This window comes from Dendrobates tinctorius, unplaced genomic scaffold (assembly GCF_039654945.1).
Source record: "Dendrobates tinctorius isolate UK_male_01 unplaced genomic scaffold, ASM3965494v1 ptg000309l, whole genome shotgun sequence".
Classification (NCBI taxonomy): domain Eukaryota; kingdom Metazoa; phylum Chordata; class Amphibia; order Anura; family Dendrobatidae; genus Dendrobates; species Dendrobates tinctorius.
Window position 1 is genome coordinate 3,700,027 of NW_027361976.1, and position 18,601 is coordinate 3,718,627.

Below are 18,601 nucleotides of genomic sequence, written 5' to 3' on the forward strand. Positions count from 1 at the left end.
CAGAACAATGGAAAGGACACCATTGTAGGCATTTACTACAGGCCGCCTGTGCAAGCTGAAGACATGGATGAACTCTTTATGCATCAAATGGCCAAGTTCTCCAAAAAATATGACATAGTGGTCATGGGAGATTTCAACTATCCAGACATTTGTTGGGAATCTCTCTCAGGCAAAACTAACAGGTCAAGGAAATTCTTATCCTCTCTTGCTGACAACTTTATCTTCCAAAAGGTAGGGGAGAAAACAAGGGGAACTGCTACCTTGGATCTAATCCTTATAAACAGGGAGGAAATGGTTGAGGAGGTAAAAGTGGCTGGGACCCTAGGAGGTAGCGATCATGCTATTTTAGAATTTTGGATAACTAGAGGAGGAAGACCTGTGAAGACTCAGACAGGCAGATTTTAAGGGATTCAGAAAGAGAATTGGAGGGATCCAATGGCTGGATATCCTTAAAGACAAAAATGTCCAGGAAGGATGGGAAATCTTGAAAAATGAAATTCTCAAAGCACAATTGTTAACAATTCCGAAAAGAGGGAAGAATAGCAAGCATTTAAGGAAATCAGGATGGATGAACACAGAACTTAAGCACATGCTAAAAAGGAAGAAAACAATGTTTATAAAATGGAAAGAGGGAAGCATATCTAAAGAAGAATATAATGCTGTCTGCAGAACCTGCAGGGCACAAATCAGATTAGCTAAAGCTGAAAATGAATTGAGGCTTGCAAGAGATGTCAAAAGCAATAATAAAGGATTTTGGGGATATGTCAAAAGTAAAAGAAAAGTCAAAGATGCTATAGGATTTTTCAGGATGAAAATGATGAAATGGTAAGACAGGATGTTGAGAAGGCCGAACTTTTAAATTCCTATTTTGCATCTGTTTTCTCTCAGAAAGGAAATGTAACATCAACTGTTCTTCACTGTCCTATTAAGGGAATAGAAGAATCCAGGATATCTATAAACAGAAAGATAGTGAGGAAACACTTAGCTAACCTAAATGAATTCAAGTCTCCAGGTCCAGATGAATTACACCCCAGAGTACTGAAGGAGATAGCAGAAGAAATTTTTGAACCCCTCTCCATAATCTTTGAAAATTCTTGGAGAACAGGAGAAGTGCCAGAAGACTGGAGAAGAGCAAATGTTGTTCCTATCTTCAAAAAGGGGAAGAAGGTGGACCCAGGAAACTATAGGCCGGTGAGTCTGACTTCTATACCAGGAAAGATCTTTGAACAAACTATTAAACAACATGTATGTCAGTACCTGGATAAGAATGAAGTGATTAAACAGAGTCAGCATGGGTTTGTAACTAATAAGTCATGTCAGACTAACTTAATTTCCTTCTATGACGGAATCACTGATTGGGTGTATCAAGGAAATGCTGTAGATATAGTATATCTTGACTTCAGCAAAGCATTTGACAAAGTCTCTCATACAATCCTTATTGAAAAAATGACTAAGTATGGAATGGACAAGGCAACTGTTAGGTGGATTCATAACTGGCTTAGTGATCAGACCCAAAGAGTGGCCGTAAATGGCTGCACATCCAGTTGGAAGAATGTCTCAAGTGGGGTACCACAGGGCTCTGTCCTGGGCCCTGTATTGTTCAACATCTTTATCAACGATTTAGATGAAGGAATTGAGGGTAAACTGATTAAATTTGCTGATGACACAAAGCTAGGAGGGATAGCTAATACTAGAGAAGAGAGAGAGAGAGAGAGGATTCAAAAAGATATAAATAAACTGGAGAAGTGGGCAGCAACTAACAGAATGGTTTTTAACAGGGAGAAATGCAAAGTACTACATCTGGGCAATAAAAATGAAAAAAGCATATACAGAATGGGAGGAATAGGGCTAAGTGACAGCACATGTGAAAAAGACTTGGGTATACTAATAGATCATAGACTGAATATGAGTCAACAGTGTGATGCAGCAGCAAAAAAGGCAAATGCAATTCTAGGATGTATTAACAGAAGCATACAGTCTAGATCACGTGAAGTCATTATTTCCCTCTACTCCTCTTTGGTCAGACCTCATCTGGAATATTGTGTCCAGTTTTGGGCACCACATTTTAAAAAAGACATCAACAAACTGGAGCAAGTTCAGAGAAAAGCGACCAGAATGGTGACCGGTCTGCAAACCCTGTCTTATGAGGAAAGGTTGCAGGATTTGTGAATGTTTAGTTTGCAAAAGAGAAGACTGAGAGGAGACTTAATAGCTGTCTACAAATATCTAAAGGGCTGTCACATTGTAGAAGGATCAACTTTATTCTCATTTGCACAAGGAAAGACTAGAAGCAATGGGATGAAACTGAATGGGAGGAGACACAGATTAGATATTAGAAAAAACTTTTTGACAGTGATCAATGAGTGGAACAAGCTGCCACGAGAAGTGGTGAGTTCTTCAATGGAAGTCTTCAAACAGAGGCTGGACAGACATCTGACTGGGATGATTTAGCGAATCCTGCTTTGAGCAGGGGGTTGGACCAGATGGCCCAGGAGGTCCCTTCCAACTCTACGATTCTATGATTCTATGAGGATGTCAGGAACAGGCTAAAGCACCAGAAAACCAGAGAGGTTGGTAACTAAGCGGATTGCAGACCCGTGATCCTATCCACACAACTAGCAGTAGCCGTGGAGCGTACCTACGATGCCCTAGATGCCTAGGCACAGCCAGAGAGCTAACCAAGCCTAAAGCAAGAAAGGTGAAATCTAAACTGCCCCGAAGCAGATCCCCAAAAGAATAGATAGCCGCCAAATATATTGTCGTTGAGACAAGTTGAACCACAAATGAATGCAGAAAAATAGACTGAGTAAATGATGGGGCCCAAACTGACTAGACAGGATAGGAAAGGAAAGACTCTCTGCAATCACGCAAAAAAAACCCTGAAAAATCCAACACGTCTGATGTACAAAAAAAACACTGAAGTCACACGACTTCGCCCCCACTATTTCAGCACTCCGGTATAAGCTGGAAGCAAAGCAAAAGAGACCAATATAACAGGGGACTGAACAAACTGACACAAGCAGTAACATATGGAGCGGTGGACCAGCACAGCCCCCAGCAGGAGCAAGCTTGAACCCACAAAACAAGCAGAGATAGACAAAATTAGATCAGATGCAAAGGATTAGCAAATTAACCCCTTAGCTGAACAATGCAGGATCAGAGCAGGAGACATCAGACCTCAGAATGCACAGGAAAGAAATCACCAGCAGGGATTGAAGGAAGTCTGCAGACTTAAATACTCCAATCAGTGACCTCAGATCTCCAATCGTCGTCATCATCATCATCAGGTGGCAGACCTCTGTCACTCTGGCCAGCTCCACTACCTCCAGTAACCACCAGAGGGTGCCCTGAAAGAGAATTCACAACACTGGCAGCTACCTGCCCTCAAGCCTGACCTTACCACCAGAGGCTACAGTGAACACCAAGGCAGCTGCTTAGTCACGTCCCTCCAGAGTAGTCTGATTTGAAGCACAGTGGGGCCACAATCCTCGCTTGCGTCATCCAGTCTGAGCGCGAGCGTTACATAAGTATGGTTTAATTAAGAATAATAAAGACTCTGTCTTTATTTCAATTAAAGGATTTTTTACTGGGTGTCTGTATTTTCTTTACAATTTAACTATGGGGTTAGTAATAGGGGTGTCTTATTGACACCTCTCTATTACTTAGCTCGGGGCTTGATGTCACCTGAAAGGTGACAACCCCCCCCCCCAACTATTACCCCATATACCACCGCTACAGGACAGTGGGAAGAGCAAGACTATGTGCAAGAAATGGCGCCTCTTAGAGATGCGCCTTTTCTGGGGCAGCTGAGAGCTGATGTTTTTAGCCGGGGGGCAGGATCCATGGCCCCATTCTAGGCTATTAACATCTGCCCTCAGCTGTCTGCATAGCCATTGCTGGCTATTAACTATAGGGGGACCCCACACCATTTTTTTTTCCATAAAATAATCTTTTATTCATTAAATACATGTCCAGAATTTTGCACACACACTATACTAATTGTATTTGTCACTGCCATGCCTATTCTATATGGATTTACTGTATGTAATCCATCTCTCCTAACCTGTCGGCTCCAGCAGTGATTTTACAGAAGCTGACAAATGAATTAACGGCTATTCTTCTATCTATCTCTCTGAAATATAAAGATATATGTACAGTGCAGACCAAAAGTTTGGACACACCTCATTCAAAGAGTTTTCTTTATTTTCATGACTATGAAAATTGTAGATTCAATCTGAAGGCATCTGTGACGGCCATCTGCGAATCTGGGCTGCAGTAGGAACAGCACCCCGAGTAACCCCGAGACCCTTAACCCCTATACAGGGATCCGGAATTGTAGCAAGGCCCAGGGGGTAGCTGTCTAGAGGAGCAGTGGACCAGAGCAGGATGGCCGCCAAGGGGTCAAAACTAAAACCCATAATCAAGGTCAGGAGGCAGGAGTCGGAGGCCGGAGGGCAGCAGAGGTATGAAAACAGCAGGCAGAAGAAGAATCAAAAATCCAGGCCAAGGTCAGTAAAACCAGGAGGGCAGCTAGGTACAGAATCAACAAGCAGCAGAAGGGTCAGGAACCCAACCGAAGTTCAGCGTCAAAAAATCGGAAGAGAGGCAGAGGTACAAAAACGGCAGGCAATAGAATGATCAGAAATCCAGGCTGAGGTCAGAGTTTAACTATAGCAAATTACACAGTAGTACGCAGGGGAACCAAGAATATATCCAGCGGCTTGCAAGACCAGTCCCAAGGTATTTGAGGGATTAGGTCATCCCTCACAGGTTCCTGGACTGATGAAGTAATTAGGACCGCCCCCAGGACCAGGCCAGATGGAGATGCAGTAAGCCCTACATGACTCACAGAGGGGCGGAGCGTGCGCCCACCAGATCCCTGCGCTGGAGCCTCTTCTCTGTCACCACCCTCACCCTGGGGCGAACCACGGCGCCTCCCAGTGGCCGAGGCAGGAACAGCCGTCCCCGAGTCCAACGACGACGTGACGGTCCGGCGCCTCCTAGTGGCTGAGACCGGAACAGCAGGCCTCGAGTCTGGCAGCGACGTGTCAGTCCGGCGCTTCCTAGTGGCGGAAGCCGGAACAGCAGGCCCTGAGTCTGACAGCGACGTGACAGTACCCCCCTTCTAAGAGGGGCCTCCGGACCCTCAAAACCCGGTTTGTCAGGGTGAAGGAGGTGAAACCGTCTAATTAACCCCTTGGCATGGATGTCACCAGCGGGGACCCAGGACCTCTCCTCTGGACCGTAGCCCTTCCAATGCACCAAATATTGCACAAAATGGGAATCAAGGATACCCTGGACATCGTACTCCAAGGCACCCTTGACCAAAACTGGAGGAGGAGGGGACTGGACAGGATGAATTGGGGAGCGGTACATCTTGAGGAGGGATTTGTGGAAAACATTGGGTATTTTGAAAGACTGAGGGAGCTTTAAACGAAAGGCTACCGGGTTAATTACCTCTAATATCTCATAGGGACCAATAAATCTGGGGCCCAGTTTGGCAGATGGTACCGTAAGCTTAATGTTCTTGGTAGACAGCCAAACTTTGTCCCCAACTCCCAGGTGCGGCCCCTTGGACCACCGTTTATTTGCGGCCGAAGCCTGTCTGACCTGGGAGCCTTTCAAGTTTGAGTTCACCTCCGACCAGATGGTCCTAAAGTGATGTATGGATTTCTCTACCCCCGGGAGCTCCGACATCTTAGCCGAAAATGAACCAAAACGTGGGTGTAAACCATGATTGCAGGTTTTGATGGATTCTTGGTATTGGTTATTTAGGGCGAATTCGGCTAACGGGAGATGTTCCACCCAATCGGATTGTTGTTCCGAGACATAGCAGCGGAGATACTGCTCTAGGGCCTGGTTGGTGCGCTCAGTTTGATCATTGATCTCAGGGTGGTAAGCGGAGGAGAAGGATAATTCAACGCCAATGCGTTTGCAGAATGCCTTCCAGAATTTAAAAACGAACTGACAGAGGGGCGGAGCCTGCGCCCACCAGATGCCTGCGCAGGAGCCTCTTCTCTGTTACCACCCTCACCCTGGGGCGAACCACTGCGCCTCCCAGTGGCCAAGGCAGGAACAGCCGTCTCCGAGTCCGTCGGCGACGTGACGGTCCGGCGCCTCCTAGTGGCCGTGACCGGAACAGCAGGCCCCGAGTCTGGCGGCGACGTGTCAGTCCGGCGCCTCCTAGTGGCCGAAGCCGGAACAGCAGGCCCCGAGTCTGACAGCGACGTGACAGCATCAAAACTATGAATTAACACATGTGGAATTATATAATTAACAAAAAGTGTGAAACAACTGAAAATATGTCTTATATTCTAGGTTCTTCAAAGTAGCCACCTTTTGCTTTGATTACTGCTTTGCACACAATCTTATATACACATATAGATAGATAAACAGATGTCATTGAGATATATAATTAGTACAGTGCATGTGTAACTTACTGTACATCTATTTAGCTAATAAATAAAAGCAAAAAAAAAAAAATCACACTGCGTTCCCCTTATTTTTCTTAACCACCTGAGGGAAAGCCAACAGCTGGGGGCTGAGGTTTATAGTTTGGGAAAGGGGTAATAAACATGGAGCTTCCCAGGCTATTAATATCTGTCTGCATAGTCTTTACTGGTTATTAACAAAAAATGATTTGGGTTCCCCCATTTTTTAATTACCAAGGCTAGGCATACAGCTGCAGGCTGACATTAATACACTAAGGAAGGGCCATCGATATTGGCCCCCTCCCAGAGTAATAACATCAGCCCTCAGCCATCACAGAAATGGCGCATCCATTAGATGCCCCAATTCTGGCATTTAGCCTCGGATCTTGCCCTGGTGCGGTGGCAAGTGGGGTAATAGTATTGGGGTTGACATCATCTTTGTAATATCAGCTTACATCAAGCCCAGGGGTTAGTTATGGAGAAAAATATGGGTGACCCTACTCTGCTTTTAGTTTATTCTAACTATACTAGATTAAGGCCTGATGCTATCGCATCGAGAGGATAGTGACACACCTCTTGCCATGTTAACCCTCAATACACACACACCTCCTCAACACACACTCCTCTCACCTTTCACCATCTCCACTCACTCTTTCACTCCACATACGACCCTTTCTCTCACTCCGTCTCTCATACTCACACTGTCATCGTCGCTGCTCCATGATCCCCGACATCTTCTTCCACCGGCGCCATCCTGGATCCCGACGTTGTCCACGCCGGCGACATGTTCTTGCGGCCATGCCATCTTGAGTATTCTGAAATCCTGCGAGTGGACATTAGTGGAGATAGTGAAAGGTGAGAGGAGTGTGTGTTGAGGAGTGGTGTGTTGAGGGTTAACATGGCAAGAAGTGTGCTGTGACGTCACCAGTTACAACTGGACGGAAGTTGTTACAACCCGGAAGCTGCTTAGCGCATTTATTATAGTAGATTAAGGCCCGTTGCTATCGCATTGAGAGGATAGTGACACACCTCTTGCCATGTTAACCCTCAATACACACACACCTCCTCAACACACACTCCTCTCACCATCTCCACTCACGTCCATTCACTCTTTCACTCCACATACAACCCTTTAAAGTAAACCCTTTAAACCCAGTAAAGGAGAGACATTGTTGCCCAAACATTGAACTATTAGCAGTGGGCCTCAGGCCTTACTATCTGCCTAGAGAATTCTCTCTTGTTATTGCAGTGGTGTCGTATATACCACCATCTGCAAATCCAGAGGCAGCTGGGGATGTACTGTCTGGGGTGATTGCCCGGCTTCAGACGAAACACCCTAACTCTCTAACTGTCATTTCTGGGGATTTTAATAGAGCCAAGATCTCATTACCAAAATTCTATCAATATGTCAAATGTTCTACAAGGGACAATTATATATTGGATCTCCTCTATGCCAGTGTTAAGGATGCTTACTCATCATCTGCATTGCCCCCCCTGGGGAAATCTGACCACAATCTCATACTATTGTCTCCAGCTTATCAACCAGTTGTCTGCAAACAACCAGCGACAATTAAACGGATAAGGAAATGGTCTCCGGCAGCTGAAAAGACTTTACAAGACTGCTTTGAATGCACAGACTGGGAGGTGTTATGTGCCAGGGAACCTAATGATGATGTTAATGAGGTTACCAGGAGAGTTACTGATTACATCAACTTTTGTACTGACAATATTGTACCTATTCATGAGGTTCGGTGTTTTGCAAACAATAAGCCTTGGATTACAAAAGAATTGAAACATCTACTAAACAGGAAAAAAAAAGCTTTTGAAAGGAAGGACAAGGAGGAAATGAAAATTGTTCAGAGAGACTTAAAGGGGAAAATTAGGATTGCCCGTGAAGCATTCAGAATTAAATTGGAAAATAAATTGTCACATAACTCCAGAGAAGTGTGGGCTGGAATGAAGCTTTTGACTGGGTTTAAGGCAAGGTCAGATCAGGGGGGTGGGGGGCTGATCATGGCTAATGAAATGAATGTTTTTTTCAACAGATTCAACAATAAATGTGCCATGTCAACAGAGGAGAGGGCCGGGGAGAGACGAGCAATATCAACTGGGGGGAGGAAGTCGGAGTCTTTCTTGATCTCCGAAAATGATGTGAGGGAACAGTTTAGTAAGCTGGTCATGGGTAAAGCAGCAGGGCCTGATGGTATCTGTCCACGTGTCCTCAGAGTGTGTGCGAATCAGTTGTGCACTGTCTTCCAGCACCTGTTTAACTGGAGCTTACAATCACAGAGAGTACCAGTTCTATGGAAGACTTCTTGCCTGGTGCCGGTTCCCAAGACTACCTTCCCGAGCTCCCATAATGACTATAGACCGGTGGCCTTAACATCGCATGTGATGAAGTCCTTGGAGAGAATTGTACTTGCCTACTTGTGTCCGAGGGTGTCTGCTTTTACGGACCCCCTTCAGTTTGCGTATCGGCAGAGTCTGGGGGTGGACGATGCTGTAGCGTATCTACTACAAACAGTACATTCCTTTTTGGACAATGATAGAACCACTGTGCGTGCCATGTTCTTCGATTTCTCCAGTGCATTCAACACCTTACAGCCACTATTATTACGTAAAAAGCTGGTTGAAATGGCGGTTGATGAGGGACTAGTGAATTGGATCATTGATTATCTGTCGGACAGGCCACAGTTTGTGAGGTTGGGGGCGGCCGTATCGGATAGTGTGCGGAGTAGTGTTGGAGCCCCTCAGGGAACGGTGCTGTCGCCATTCCTTTTTACGTTATACACAGCTGATTTTCAGTATAAATCAGACCTTTGTCACCTTCAGAAGTACTCTGATGACTCAGTGATAGTCGGAGGTATTGAGAGAGACCGGGGGGAGGAGGAATACAGAAGGGTGGTTTTGGACTTTGTTGACTGGTGCCAGGCTAACCATTTAGAACTCAACGTAAAGAAAACCAGGGAGCTGGTGTTGAGTTATGGAAGGTGCATGAAGGATTGCTTACCTATCACTATTGATGGTCAGGATGTGGAGATGGTGGAGAATTTCAAATATTTGGGGGTTCACCTGGACAGCAAGCTTGATTGGAGGTGCCATATGGAGAAGGTTTGCAAGAAAGGGATGAGTAGACTTTACTTCCTAAGGAAGTTAAGGTCGTTTAATGTGTGTAGCAAAATGCTTGAAATGTTCTACCAATCCATTGTGGCGAGTGCAATCTTTGATGCAATTATATGCTGGGGTAGTAGTGTGCGCACAGCTGACGCGAATAAGCTGAATAAACTTATCAAGAAGGCTAGTGCGGCGGTGGGTCTACAACTCAGGACTTTCGAGGAGGTATTAGAGGATAGAATTACTAAGAAATGCAAGGCTATAATGAGCAACAATACACACCCGCTCTATGAACTGTTTGCGAAGCAAAAGAGCACATTCAGCAAGCGTCTACTCCAACTAATGTGTAAAAAGGAAAGATATAGAAAATCGTTTGTTCCGACAGCTGTGGGGATGTTTAACAAATGTATAAGTGTAAAGCATCCCAAGACTAAATGAAGTTCAAAGTGTATGGGGGGGAATTGGTGAGTTACAAGTACCAGTCTATCCGCATCTGCTGTCCATATAGACTTATTTTGTAAAGTGTGTATTGTTCTTGTAATGTTCTTGATCTTTGTTCTGCTGCTGTAATACTGTAATTTCCTCCGGGATCAATAAAGTTTATCTAATCTAATCTAATCTAATCTAATTCTCTCACTCCGTCTCTCATACTCACACCGTCATCGTCGCTGCTCCACGATCCCCGACATCTTCTTCCGCCGGCGCCATCCTGGATCCCGACATTGTCCACGCCGGCGACATGTTCTTGCGGCCATGCCATCTTGAGTATTCTGAAATCCTGCGAGTGGACATTAGTGGCTCACCATTGTCATTTTGAAACATGACTGCTACTTCACTGTGGGATTATTGTAGCGTCGAGGGTCTTGAGTACGATCTTGTTTAATAGCCATAGTGATGTTTGGCATGACAGTTCCGTTTTGTAGAGATTTAATTTTTTCTTGTTCTTCCACATCACGTAACATTTGATAAGCTTCCACAAAAGGATTAATAGTTTGGATTTGAAGGGCAATAATGTTCATCAATGTAGGATGACATTTTTGATTTTCTTTACATCGTAAGCGTTGTTCGTTTGTGGTAGTGGTATCGAGAATGTAAAGTTGGGCAAATGCGCGTTGCTGGTCATCTGAGGGATGGAGTGTTTCAGTTCTATGATAGATCTGGCCATGTATGCGGAAACAGTATGGGCCATATCCAGGAGGTGGTGAAATATTTGCACCCATGGAGGCAAAAGCAAAGGAACTGTTAATACTTCGAATATTATCCATGAAATTTTTGCTAAATTCACTTTGCCCTTTCAGCAAACGTGTAAAGACATCAGGATATTGTAGTATGGGTACATGGACTTTACCCTTCTGACAGCAGAGCGTAAAGTTGTTATCAGGAGGTATCTCTGCTACAAAATGCAAAGCTTCGCAATGCTCACATACATGGGTCATGTCACCACAGCTGTGTTCGGTAATACCATTTTCATCATTAGTGAAAATGTGAGGTTGTAGTAGAAGTGCATGTCCAACCGATGGGGTGCGCCTAGTTTTGAGACCAACGTATATTTGTCTTGGTTGCACTTTCTGCGGGCTAACTGCAGCTTGTATGTGAAGAAACTGTGAGTTGGTATTGACTAATGGTGGTATTGATAGGGCAGAAACAGATTGCTGATTAGTTATGTCAGTGAACGGCATATAGGATGAAGTGTGGTAGTAACTTGTTCCACATGCTGATGTGGAAGCATCCTATTGTGAGTCTACTAATAATGATGAGGAAGAAGCCGTCTGTTGTTGGCGGTGATGGCGTGTAGAGGCTTCTTCAGCCAATGTAATAGATTTAGAGTTAGGGGATTCGTGTGTGAGACGACGGCGTTTATAAGCCTTAATCTTGTCAAGTCGATGCTGTTTTTCCTCAGGAGTCTCATTAGCACGGCGTTGTTTTTGTCGTAGTGCTAAAGCTGCTTTCCTTTCACTGGCATTGGCATACTTTTTGTTATGACTCATGTTGGCACAGGTAAAGGAGTCTATTTGGCAGTTATCTGGCAGTGAAGAAGGCGTCCTGGAGTATTGTAGAGTAAACAGATACTAATTGACCCTGTAATTGCCCAGCAGTAGTTATGAAGTGGTAGTGGCAAATTGGCCCTGTAATTAGACACCGGCAGAGGAGCAAGGCAGCAGTAGTTATGGCGATAGAGGCAAATTGGCCCTGTAATTAGACACCGGCAGAGGAGCAAGGCAGCAGTAGTTATGGCGGTAGAGGCAAATTAGCCCTGTAATTAGACACCGGCAGAGGAGCAAGGCAGCAGTAGTTATGGCGGTAGAGGCAAATTGGCCCTGTAATTAGACACCGGCAGAGGAGCAAGGCAGCAGTAGTTATGGCGGTAGAGGCAAATTAGCCCTGTAATTAGACACCGGCAGAGGAGCAAGGCAGCAGTAGTTATGGCGGTAGAGGCAAATTGGCCCTGTAATTAGATACCGGCAGAGGAGCAAGGCAGCAGTAGTTATGGCGGTAGAGGCAAATTGGCCCTGTAATTAGACACAGGCAGTGAACAGTCAGAGGAGCAAGGCAGCAGTAGTTATGGCGGTAGAGGCAAATTGGCCCTGTAATTAGACACCGGCAGAGGAGCAAGGCAGCAGTAGTTATGGCGGTATTGGCAAATTGGCCCTGTATTTAGACACCAGCAGAGGAGCAATGCAGCAGTAGTTATGGCGGTAGAGGCAAATTGGCCCTGTAATTAGACACCGGCAGAGGAGCAAGGCAGCAGTAGTTATGGCGGTAGAGGCAAATTGGCCCTGTAATTAGACACCGGCAGAGGAGCAAGGCAGCAGTAGTTATGGCGGTAGAGGCAAATTAGCCCTGTAATTAGACACCGGCAGAGGAGCAATGCAGCAGTAGTTATGGCGGTAGAGGCAAGTTGATCCTGTAATTAGACACCGGCAGAGGAGCAAGGCAGCAGTAGTTATGGCGGTAGAGGCAAATTAGCCCTGTAATTAGACACCGGCAGAGTAGCAAGGTAGCAATAGTTATGGCAGTACAGGCAAATTGGTCCAGTAATTAGACACCGGCAGTAAACAGGCATAGGACCAAGGCAGCAGTAGTTATGGTGGTACAGGCAATGCCAAGTGTCCGCACAGCAAGTCGGCGTGAGGTAAATGACGCAATTTCACGAATGCAAGATGGCGTCGGCGAAATCTCGCGAGATTTCGCCGACGTCGTTAACACCTCTTGCCATGTTAACCCTCAACACACCACACCGCCTCAACACACTCCTCTCACCTTTCACCTCCACTCATGTCCACTCACTCTTTCACTCCACATACGTTCCTTTCTCTCGCTCCGTTTCTCATACTCACACAGTCATCGTCGCTGCCCCGACATCTTCCTCCGCCGCCGCGATCCAGGATCCAGACGTTCTCCAGGCCGCCGACATGTTCTTGCGGGACGCCATCTTGGATTTCGTGAAATCCCGCGATATTCAAGATGGCGTCGCCGCAACAACATGTCGCTGGCGTGGACGACATCGGGATCCAAAAAGATGGCGTCGGCGAAATATCGCGAGATTACGCCGACGCCATTTTGGATCCCGATGTCGCCCACGCCAGCGACATGTTCTTGCGGGACGCCATCTTGGATTTCGTGAAGTCCCGCGATATTCAAGATGGCATCGCCGCAACAACATGTCGCTGGCATGGGCGACATCGGGATCCAAAATGGCGTCGGCGTAATCTCGCGAGATTTCGCCGACGCCATCTTTTTGGATCCCGATGTCGTCCACGCCAGCGACATGTTGTTGCGGCGACGCAATCTTTAATATCGCGGGATTTCACAAAATCCAAGATGGTGTCCCGCAAGAACATGTCGGCGGCCTGGAGAACGTCTGGATCCTGGATCGCGGCGGCGGAGGAAGATGTCGGGGCAGCGACGATGACGGTGTGAGTATGAGAAACGGAGTGAGAGAAAGGAACGTATGTGGAGTGAAAGAGTGAGTGGACATGAGTGGAGGTGAAAGGTGAGAGGAGTGTGTGTTGAGGCGGTGTGGTGTGTTGAGGGTTAACATGTGCGTGTGTGTGGTGACGTCACCGGTTACAACTGGACGGAAGTTGTTACAACCGGAAGCTGGTTAGGGCATTTATTATTATAGATATCTATTCTATTCTGATGGTTCATGCTTACAATTTACTAAACTTGTCTGATGAAATGTTGGGTTGCCTATGAGATGGATGCATAAAAATCACACGGCTCACACGTGATCCATGGTGCTGTGCAATTTTTTTCTTGCACCCGTTAGCTTTCATTGGCGAGCCTCTGTGGTCATACACAGCATGCTGCAAATTTTCTCTCACTCCAATTCCAGGTGAGGAAAAACTTGCAGATGAACACTAACATTGGAGCGAGTGCAATGTAAGGTTTTCTCACATTGCACTCGCCAAGTTTAAACACAGATGTGAGCGAATCTTTAGTCCGATTCTATCGGATGAGAGGAAATATGCTGGTGTGAACTTAGCCTGAGAGATGGCAGTATCTTTATTTTGAGGCTAGTCACTGCATAAAAAGTTTTAGACTGAGATGGATGGGGGGGGGGGGGGGGAAATCTCCTTCAATTCAGCAGTGGAAAAAGTTAGTGAATGATGTGATTCCATACGAAAATATATTATATAGGCATAGAGGATGCCCCCAGAAGTTTCACAGGATTTGGGAAAGATGGTGTGACTCACCCTTGACAGATCTGGCCCCCGATGTTATAACTTCATCAATTTCGCGGTATAACCCCTGAAACATACCTTCTTCTATGCATGAAAGTGGTGCTATGAGTGATCTTAGGATACTTTCACACTTCAGGCTTTCGGTATCCGGCATGGTGCGTCGAAAAACCGGACTACCGGATCCGGCGCCTCTTACGACCAGATCCGGCTTTCCCCCCCCCATGTTGTTTCATTGGTGCCGCATTGCGCCGGATGGCAATGCAGCTCGTCCGTTTTTTTCTGGATCCGGAGAAAATAGCCGGTCCGTCGTCTGGAAAAAACGTTGCATGCAACGTTTTTTCCCTACGCCAGACCGGTTTTTCGCACTGCGCATGACCGGAAACCTTCTCTGCCAGGAATATATCCGGCAGAAAGAAGGATCCGGTGTCAGCGTTTGCGGCCTGGTAGCGGTAGTCCATTTTTTCGCCGCACCGTGCCAGATACCGAAAGCCTGAAGTGTGAAAGCGGCCTTAGGAATAAGTGTCTATTATAATTTGAATGAATACAGACTCAAACTCTGATAAGAACCTAAAACACAGAAACAGAACACAGTATGACAAACGTGCATAAATACTCTGTTATAAAATATATGTAACTGTGAGTAGCAAGTGCTAGTAAAAGATGTTAACAAATTCAGGGTATTTTGTTGATACTTTTTTTGCAAAAAAATGTACGCTAAGCCACTCCGCCGCGTCAAGGCATACCCTTCTCGGAGCAGTCCTATCTAATATATTTAAAAACCTGAACATGTGAATAATACCTTCATGAGCAGGGTTCAGAAAGGTGCTGCCCGGTATGGGCTTGCTGGGCAAAATGGCTTTATATGCATGTCCCAAAAGAGAGAGGCGGGGATCTCCCAAAGCTTGCATAAGCAAGAAATCAATAGATTCAGAACACATGACACATGCACAAAAACTGAACGGGTCAATAAGACCCTGTTCACACCACCCAAGAACTAAAACACAGAAACAGAACACAGTATGACAAACGTGCATAAATACTCTGTTGTAAAATATATATAACTGTAAGTAGCAAGTGCTAGTAAAAGATGTTAACAAAATCAGGGTATTTTGTTGATACTTTTTTTTGCAAAAACAGAGTATTTATGCACGTTTGTCATACTGTGTTCTGTTTCTGTGTTTTAGGTTTTTAAATATATTAGATAGGACTGCTCCGAGAAGGGTATGCCTTGACGCGGCGGAGTGGCTTAGCGTACATTTTTTTGCAAAAAAACGTATCAACAAAATACCCTGATTTTGTTAACATCTTTTACTAGTACTTGCTACTTACAGTTACATATATTTTACAACAGAGTATTTATGCACGTTTGTCATACTGTGTTCTGTTTCTGTGTTTTAGTTCTTGGGTGGTGTGAACAGGGTCTTATTGACCCGTTCAGTTTTTGTGCATGTGTCATGTGTTCTGAATCTGATAAGAACCTGTTGGTTTGATGGTGCAATGCTTTGTAGAATGTTGTACTTTATTTGTATTGCTTGTCTTCTTTATTATTGAAAGTATGCTTTCATATCTATTTTGGATGGTAATTATATGCTGATCCAAATTCTATACTGCACTGTTATATGCTTGTTGTATTAATTTGTGGAATCTTTCAATAAAAAGAGTTTAAAAAAAAAAAGTTTTAGACTAGATGGGTTAATGTGATTCATACTTTCATGACATCTGTTATGATAATGTTAAGGTAATATAGAGGAAACAAAAGCTGTAGCAGAAGAAGCCCTGTGTGAACCTGACCTTTCTGGCAAAGAAAATAAGATCTATTTCCCATGAGCAATTATCATAAAGAGAAAAAAAATGACTGAGTTCAAGGCAATCATCAACCAGAAGTAAAACTAAGGCATACCTTCTTTATGACAAAATAAAACTAAAGTAACAAAAAGTCGAAATATTTACAATGCAGTGAAATAGGGGTTAATTGCCATAAAGTGCAGGATCTGTAGATTGTAAAGAGGTGGATGTGAGTGAGAGCAGACAGGACTTTATTGGGTGGTGCAGGCAGTGCTGTGAGCCGCAGCCCATTACTATACAGCAGATCCCAGGCGTCTACTGCGCTCCTCTGGGCGGTGACAGTGGCTGGAGGCTTTATTGGGCTGGAGAGGAAACTCTGGCTGGAGCTGCAGCAAGTCAGCTGAAGGAGGCAGGAAGGAAAGAGAGGAGACCTGGGCTGCTGCTGCCTGTAAGTAACCATCACCCATCGCAACCTACTGCTGGCTAAAAAAGAAGCCATCACCCATCCTACTGCTGCCTGTAAGTAGCAATCACCCAGCCTACTGCTGGCTGAAAAAGTAGTCATCACCCATCCTACTGCTGCCTGTAAGTAGCAATCACCCAGCCTACTGCTGGCTGAAAAAGTAGTCATCACCCAGCCTACTGCTGCCTGTAAGTAGCAATCACCCAGCCTACTGCTGGCTGAAAAAGAAGCCATCACCCATCCTACTGCTTGCTGAAAAAGTAGTCATCACCCAGCCTACTGCTGCCTGTAAGTAGCAATCACCCAGCCTACTGCTGGCTGAAAAAGTAGTCATCACCCAGCCTACTGCTGGCTGTAAGTAGCAATCACCCAGCCTACTGCTGGCTGAAAAAGTAGTCATCACCCAGCCTACTGCTGGCTGTAAGTAGCAATCACCCAGCTACTGCTGGCTGAAAAAGAAGCCATCACCCAGCCTACTGCTTGCTGAAAAAGCAGTCATCATCACCCAGTATACTGCTGGCTAAAAAAGTAGTCATCACCCAGCCTACTGCTGCCTGTAAGTAATAATCACACAGCCTACTGCTGGCTAAAAAAGAAGCCATCACCCAGTCTACTGCTGGCTGAAAAAGTAGTCATCATCACCCAGTCTACTGCTGGCTTTTAGTAGTCATCACCCAGTCTACTGCAGCCTGTAAGTAATAATCACCCAGCCTACTTCTGGCTGAAAAAGTAGCCATCACCCATTCTACTGCTGCCTGTTAGTAGCCATTACCCAGCCTACTGCTTTCTGGTTCTCTCCTCGTCCTTGGGGGTGCTGAAGGGGAGCAATAGTCATTGTTTGGTATGATGTTATATCTAGTGATGGCAGCTCAGGGCTTTGTGGGAACTTCATAGCACACAGGGAATCTGCATGGACAAGTTGGTAATTATAGTTGAATTCTTTATCTGTTGCTTACATGCATAAATATTAATTGTCCTGTAAGTTATAAGGCATTTTAGAAAATAATGTCCTTCACTAATAAACAGCAAAATGTGATCTCTACGTATCCATCTATACACAGGCTGGATGGTTACATCCGCATGCGTCATAGTAATGCTACTTTAGGCCGGTTTCACATTAGCGCATTTTCAGCGCGCGCACGGCCGGGGGTAGCTCCGCCCCCGAGCCGGCTCTCTGCCCGGCGTGCCCGCCCCTTCCTTGTAGCGCCGCCTCCTAGCGGACAGCGGCGCCTGCGATCGGCGCACCCTATCTTTAGCATAGGGTGCGCCGATCGTGCGCAGGCCGTGCGCTAGTTGCGCTTTGACCTACGCTGCGCACTTTTGACGGTGCGCCGTGCGCGCCAAAATCAAACTTTTCGGATTTTGGCGCGCACGGCGCACCGTCAAAAGTGCGCAGCGCAGGTCAAAGCGCAACTAGCACACGGCCTGCGCACGATCGGCGCACCCTATGCTAAAGATAGGGTGCGCCGATCGCAGGCGCCGCTGTCCGCTAGGAGGCGGCGCTACAAGGAAGGGGCGGGCACGCCGGGCAGAGAGCCGGCTCGGGGGCGGAGCTACCCCCGGCCGTGCGCGCGCTGAAAATGCGCTAATGTGAAACCAGCCTTACGTTGCTCCACTTGAGGCATTGTGTCTTTAATAGTTTGTTGCTTTTTCTGTGTACTTCTTTGAGTGTCAATGTGTTTTGATTAGTGGCGTAAAAAGTCCCTTCATTACTTCTCTATATTTTCCCACATTCGTGCTTAACAAAGTCCACTTATGTGCATGTATGCATTGCTTACAGCTGGCGCTCGCCATTGAAGGGGAAGTTTGCTTATGGGTGGTTTCAACATGCAGAGCTTCTTGGAAAAACGTAGATTTTGATGCAATTCTTTGAGCCAAAATCAGAAGTAGAAGAGAAGTTATTTCTTCATATTTCCTTTTTAAATCTAATTTTAGCTTTGGCTGAAGAAACTGCATGAAAAACTATCACAAAACTTTTTTAAGTGCTGTTTTTGGAGCAACCCTGAAGCTATGTGCCCAAAGTCGTTCTTTTTTTTTTTTTTTTTTTTTTTTTTTTTTCTTTTGGAGCAGAAACTCAAAGGATCTGGAGAGTTTCTGCTCCAAAACGTCTTTGAAAGACT

At 45.6% G+C, this 18,601-nt stretch overlaps 2 protein-coding genes across 7 annotated transcripts in view; one reads left to right on the plus strand and one right to left on the minus strand.

Annotated features, from left to right (window-relative positions):
- LOC141073651 (A-kinase anchor protein 17B-like) overlaps positions 1–15,066 on the minus strand; it is a 111,224-nt gene extending 96,158 nt beyond the window's left edge. The window contains exon 1 of the mRNA XM_073560971.1: positions 15,033–15,066. The gene's annotated coding sequence lies outside the window, so the exon portion shown is untranslated. The remainder of the gene's footprint in view (positions 1–15,032) is intronic.
- A 1,196-nt stretch (positions 15,067–16,262) lies between these two features.
- The window catches only part of KIAA1210 (KIAA1210 ortholog), a 238,566-nt gene continuing 236,227 nt past the window's right edge, over positions 16,263–18,601 (plus strand). For 3 of the 6 annotated variants that reach the window (XM_073560975.1, XM_073560980.1, XM_073560979.1), the window contains exon 1: positions 16,263–16,466. The gene's annotated coding sequence lies outside the window, so the exon portion shown is untranslated. Of the gene's footprint in view, positions 16,467–16,512; positions 16,538–16,586; positions 16,604–17,021; positions 17,038–18,601 lie in introns of those variants that run through there. The other 3 variants (XM_073560983.1, XM_073560984.1, XM_073560976.1) reach the window with 3 other exon arrangements.